Source organism: Dipteris shenzhenensis, chromosome 2 (assembly GCF_047967505.1).
Source record: "Dipteris shenzhenensis isolate YYH24624 ecotype China chromosome 2, Dip_SZ_1.0, whole genome shotgun sequence".
In the NCBI taxonomy this organism is placed as follows: Eukaryota; Viridiplantae; Streptophyta; class Polypodiopsida; order Gleicheniales; family Dipteridaceae; genus Dipteris; species Dipteris shenzhenensis.
The window spans coordinates 15700861-15707356 of NC_141597.1; positions in this window are offsets into that span (position 1 = coordinate 15700861).

The following is a 6496-nucleotide window of genomic DNA, read 5'->3' on the forward strand; positions in this document are numbered from 1 at the left end:
GTCTCTCATCTTCTTTCCATTTTAGCTTGACTCTCTAAATTTTATCAGGACAGATGTTTTTGTAGCTCTATCGTGAGTTTCTAGAGTTGTTGGTTTTCCTCTTTGAGGTCCTTGATCTGCTATTGAAGACATAGAACCTGTGCGTTTATTCTAGTATGAGTCAATGAGGGGGAAGCCACTACTTGATCAAATGACTTCACCTTCTTGCTACCCATAATGTCCAAGATGAGGTTGGCTATTCATATAGGGGACCTGGTAAAGTAGTGGGTCAGCTTCAGCATTAGCACAGTGACTAGCATTATTAAAGCAATGACTAGCATTAGCAGTGGATTAAAGCAACGACTCGGCATTAAAATAAAGCCCAGGGTTCGTGTTATAATAGGAGCGGTGGTTGGCGTTAGCATGATAGCATGTCACTACATTAGGAGTCGAGGTGTTAGTGTTATAGCAATGGGTGGCATTAATATAGTAGTAGCAACCAGCATTAAGTCAGTCATTGTGTTATCCGCATAGCATTGAGTGGGTCAGTCATCGCACTATCAGCCGCTCATTGCGTTATCCTTATAGCATTGACTTGATTTTGTGGGCCCTTTTTTAGAATCTAATTGATTGAGTGACTACCCTAGACTTCACCTAAGTGGGTGTAAGTGCATGTGGAGTGATGTGGATGATGCATCATTGAAAATTAAAAGTGTTATGATGTAAGTCTGGTGGTGTTGAGTGAGTGACTTGGTGAACGGAATACAAGTGGACACGTGGACCCTAACCACCTAGTTGGGATGGACTAAACCTTTGTGGAGTGGAGGACTTTCCAAAGGATAGTGTGGACTCCCTTTCACCAAAAAATGAAGTGGACTTGACCTTTCCTATTCTCACATAAACCAAATGCATGGACGATGGACTAGAAACTTTAAGTTTTCAAAGTACTTGGCATCTCTCCAGGTCGTGTACTTGCTCAACGAACTGTAAAGAGTGCGAAGAGCTACATCCTTGAAGCATGCATAAATGGTGTCGCAAGTTTGGTGGCATCAAATTGCTTTGATTGAACACCTTCCTGAACTGACTATAGAATTGCTTTAGGCTTAGCATAAACTTGCAGAATCCATCAAGTCCCTGAGGTTCTTGCAAGGGGATTGGTGCTCTCTTTCCCTATTTGTGGCATAAAAAGGAAGAGAGGTTCGTGTGGGTTTGTCCCCTTTTTAGGAATAGGTTCTTGTAGATCTACCATGTTCATTGTTGATATTGAGACCAAAGTTGAGGCTACATTTGATGGGAGGTACTTCGGAACCCAGCGAGCCTCACCTTTTCCCTTTGCGTGTAGCAAGTTCTTGTGTTATTGTTCCATATTTAGGAATAGGTTCTTGTGTTGCTATCCCATGTTTAGGAATACGTTCTTGTGTAATTGCCATGGTTGCTCATGTAGCTAATTCTTGTAGCATGATCAGACGAGGGTACAAGGCAGTTTCATGTGGCTGTATTTTAGCCGTATTTTTTTGTGAGGATTTAACAGCAGGTTCTTGTGTGTCTACCCCATTTTTAGAGGTAGGTTCTTGTGGTGCTACTGTGTCCTTTGCCATAGACGATATTGAGGGGTACCCACAGGAGACTTGCGAGCCTTAGGCACCCATAGGAGGTTGTGGCCTTGGTAAAATCCTTGAGCCTCCACAATTTCTTGGGAATCCCACCTGGATGGTGCTTCCATTGACCTTTTGTTGGCTTGCATCTTTGAGAATTGACTTTCCACGCTCGTGCAGATTGAGCCTTTGTGAGGGTAGGATAGAGTGGGTAGGCAAAGCTACATACTTACTATGGCCTTGCATGTCCTTAGAAGTTTAAGCCGGGGTTGTTTCATTTGGGAGCCGAAAGGGGTTCTTGCCCTTGTGTGTACTCAGTGCAACTGCAGTAGATCCATTGCCCTTTACAGCTATCACTGCAGTTACTTTTGGAATAGTGTGACTATAGTGGATGAGGAAGCTTTTGGTGGGACTGTTGGAGTCATGGGTTGTCTGTTGGCCTTTTCTATGATAGGGAATGTTGGACTAGAGGTTCCAACATCGATTGTTATGACCGAGGTGTGACCATCATTGGTTAGAGTTGTTGTGCATTCCCGCCAATCAATTTGGTCTTTAATGCCCAACACCATGTCCTTCCAAGAATAACTTGTTCATCCATAGCACCTAATGGCATAACATAGAATCTAGTAGCCACACAATGGTTATTCATTAATAAAGGATTTTTTATACAACCTATAGCAAGCGAGATTTTTTCCATTTATTGCACATATCATGACAGGCGGAGGTTCAAGAGTTAGCTTGAATGCCAAGAGTTGGGTGCACATCTCCTATGAAATCAAGTTGTGGCTGGCACCAAGATCGACAAAGGATTTGGCTGAGAATATGGTCTCCTTGCACAACTGAAAATCCATCTACACCCTTGCGGGGGCAATGGTAAGATCTTCCATGGGGTTTAACGCTTCCATGGATGATTTACAAATTGTTATGAGCCCTAAGTTTTTTGCTTTGGTGTGACATACCCTCTCTTCTTCTATTGCTTGCTGCTTCATTTGAGTGACTTATTTTATAAGTTCTTTTTCTCAATGGAGGGCTTGTTATGTTTGAAATGTTAATGGGCCGTAGTAGCACTTAAGCTTGCTACCATTAATATAACCATCCATTTCAATACCATCAAGGGTTGCAATTCTACATGATCCTTGAGGTGTGATTTCTACAACCTGATACAGACCCATCCCTCAATATTTTAGCTTATGCTTGGTGTTTCTTATGCTATATACAGTGCAAGATCACCTTCCTTCAGGTCCTTGTTTTGAAGGTTGCATTCGAACCATTTCTTGCGGCATAGCTTCTCAATTTTTATGCAATAAGCCGCCCTTAATCTCATTTCATGAAGCTTTTCAAGCTTGACTAACCTTTTAAGGATTGCCTCATATGATATCCAATCACTAATTGTGACTCTAAGTCTTGGAACAATAAAATGCATCGGCATAACTACCTCCAACCCAAACTCTAGGCTAAAGGGTTTACACTTTGTAGCGAACTTGTATGCCATTCGATATGCCCATATTGTTGCAGTGAGTTTATGCTCCCAATCATCATAGCGACTGGCCTCAACCATGCATGTCATTGTGTGGCACAAGATCTTATTTGAGATTTTGGCTTGACCATTTACTCAAGGGTAATAAGGTGTGTACTTTTGATGGACAATGAGGAACTCACTCATCAATATACGAATTGTGTCATTTACAAAGTGTCCCTCCGTCATCACGATTTCAAGCAGAAGGCCAAAGTGGGAGATTACATTCTCATATAGGAACTTAGTGGTTATTCTTACATCCGCCTTCCTTGTGGCCTTGGCCTCTGCCCACCTAGTCAAATAGTTTGTGGCCACTATAATGTAACGGACCTAGGTTCCTTTTGCAGCTGGATTAATTGGACCTACAGAGTCTATTTCCCACTTTTCAAAGGGTTGGTCCATGAGAACTCCGGTTAAAGGCATATAATCTTGGTTATAAGGTATAGAGACTCATTGGTAGGGTTCATAGTGCTTAACAAATTTGGTTGCATCTGCAAAGAGTCTTGGCCACCATAATCCAACTTGCAATACCTTACGAGCCGTAAGCTCTCCCACAAAGTGACCACCTATAATGCTTGAATGAGATTTATCCAGAACCTCCATGAATTCATCTTCTCAAACACAGTGGCATATAAATTAGCTAAGAAATGTCCAATCTCCTGTACCCATTCCAAAATTAGACCAATCAAGAATAATGGGGCATCTGGAAGATCATCTTCCACTTCTATTGTTGGTTCCCCATTGGGAATTCAAGACATGTGATGCTCGAGTTTACTAGCCTCACCAATATGGGCCTTGGCATAGGTACGTTTACGTTAGGCCCTAGTTTATAAGATGTGGCCATGGGGAAGGGAGTACCCTCTAGAGATCCTCCCCAAGTTGTATACAAATTAGGATGAGGGGCCATTGAATATGGTAAGGTGTTCTACCAAATCCTATTTGATCATTCCCCTATCGTTCCTGACTTGGTGGCCAGAACCTAGGTACCCATGGCTCAGAAGTCCTCATGAAGGATGCTTCACCCTCATAGAAGTGAACAGCCATGCTCACCTAAGACGAGCAAGGGATTTCTTTGAGCATTACCTGATACAAAAGTTAAAGGAGGTTCTTGCTGCTCTTTAGCCACTCTAGTTTGCTTAATGAAGGGATTGACTAGGTCCAGTTCAGACAAACCAAACCGTCCCATGAAATTGGAGAACGAATCCCTCAGATGCGAGGCTATAGTGGAAGCGATGGGGGATTGTGTCCTTATAGAGCTAGAATTGGGAGCCATGGAGGTCCTAGGATTTGGGTTCAAGTTTTCTCCCATTTCAGCGTCAAAGCTCATGGCATCATCCGAACTCGAGGACTCTATGTATGTGGGGGTGCATACAGAATGTCAACTTAATGTTGAGATCTTGCATGAATTGATAGTGTGGCAATCGATGGACCAATTAGGACATTTTTTGAAGCACTATCCTCTGGCTTGGGTTCAATACCTATCCCAGAACTCAGGTGCATGTGTCGCCCACTCAACCTGGCTACCTAGTGAGAATCAGTCACTGTGTCTTTCTGTCCCTTAAAGCAGCAGTAGTCACTATGTTAGCCTTAAAGTAGCGACTCACTGAGTCTTTGCGTTGTCAGTTGCCACTATGTTAGCAATATAGCAGCAATAGTCGTTGCATTAGCAATATAACAGAGTTACTGCATTAGCAATATAGCAGTAGTCATTGTGTTAGCAATATAGCAATGATTCTTACTATGACAGGTGAATATAGCAGTGTGACTGATAACTCAATGGGTGATTAAAGTGGGCAACTAATTAAAGCAATGAGGACTGGTTAACGTAGCAGGTCAAATATAGCAATGATTCCTAATGCATCGAGTGGTGTGTCGCTGCATTAACTTTAAAGCGGGTTGACCTTTGAGGTGACAGTTGTGAGTTCATTAAATGCCACATGGTGTTAGGTGAGGTGGGTAGAGTGAGTGGACAACTATTTGTCCATGTGTCAATCGTCGCATTATAAAGCACGATTGGCTAAGTCGCTACATTATCCTTAAAGTAATGACTCATAGTCTGGATCCTTAAAGCAACAATAGTCACACTATGTTAGCCTTAAAGCAGTGACTCACTGAGTCTTTGCATTGTCAATTATCGCTACGTTAGCAATATAGTAGCAATAGTCATTCCATTAGCAATATAATAGAGTCGCTGCATTAGCAATATAGCAGTAGTCGTTGTGTTAGCAATATAGCAATGACTCTTAACAGGATGGGTGAATATAGTAGTGTGATTGATAACTCAGTGGGTGATTAAAGTGGGCAATTGATTAAAGGAACGAGGACTAGTTAACGTAGCAGGTCAAATATAACAATGATTCCTAACGCATCGAGTTGTATGTCATTGCGTTAACTTTAAAGGGGGTTGACCTTTGAGGTGACAGTTGTGAGTTCATTAAATGCCACGTGGTGTTAGGTGAGGTGGGTAGAGTGAGTGGCCAACTGTTTGTCCATGTGTCAATTGCTGCGTTATAAAGCACGATTGGCTAAGTTGCTACATTATCCTTAAAGCAATGACTCATAGTCTGGATATATCACCAACTAGTTTTTGGTGCTCTCTAAGGATTTTTTAGTTTTTGTGCAGGGTTTGTGAGCATAATGGGATAGTATCTACCTATTCTACCTACTCAAATGAAGAAATTGCAAAAAACAACTTCTTGAAAGCAGTAAACAGGAGATTTTTGAAGGGGGTGGTGGCTGAGAACTCACCCATACCTCAACTCAATTTGATCCAAACTCATTTTCAAGTGTTTTTGAGTGAGATTTGACACCACACACACTTTAGAAATCACTGAAACTAGCTATGCTTACAATGTGATAGCAAAAAAGACTAAAAAATAAGCTCAAATGCTTGAAAAACACCCTCTGGGAAGAAATGACAGTTTCTACTTTTCCTACTACAAACTCACACTTTTCTCCTCCAATCCTAGCATTTTGTAATGGGTGGGTAACGATAGAGAGCTTGCACACCTCGAACTCCCCGGCAATGGTGCTAAAAATGTGTAGTCCAACGGGTGACTCACGTGTCATGGGAATCTTGGAAGAATGTCATCAAATCCTCTACTCCTGAGAAACTCCTTGTGGGAGCTTCGTATGCATAAGCCTCATGCTTGTGTCACCCAAGCCTCTACCAGATTGTGTGCAAGTGATTCCATGAGGGAGAAAGGAGAGAGGGGGGAAGAGGAAGGGAGAGGGAAGGAGGAGAATGAGAGCAAGAGGAAGGAGAGAATGGGGGAGGGAGATAGTGGCAATCACAAGACAACTTAGCAAGAGGAAGCAAGAAGAATCAATGCAAGAGAATGTAGAGAAAAAGAGAGCTTCTATTCCCAAAACTTGCAAGTACACAATGAAGACCAAAGTCAAAATT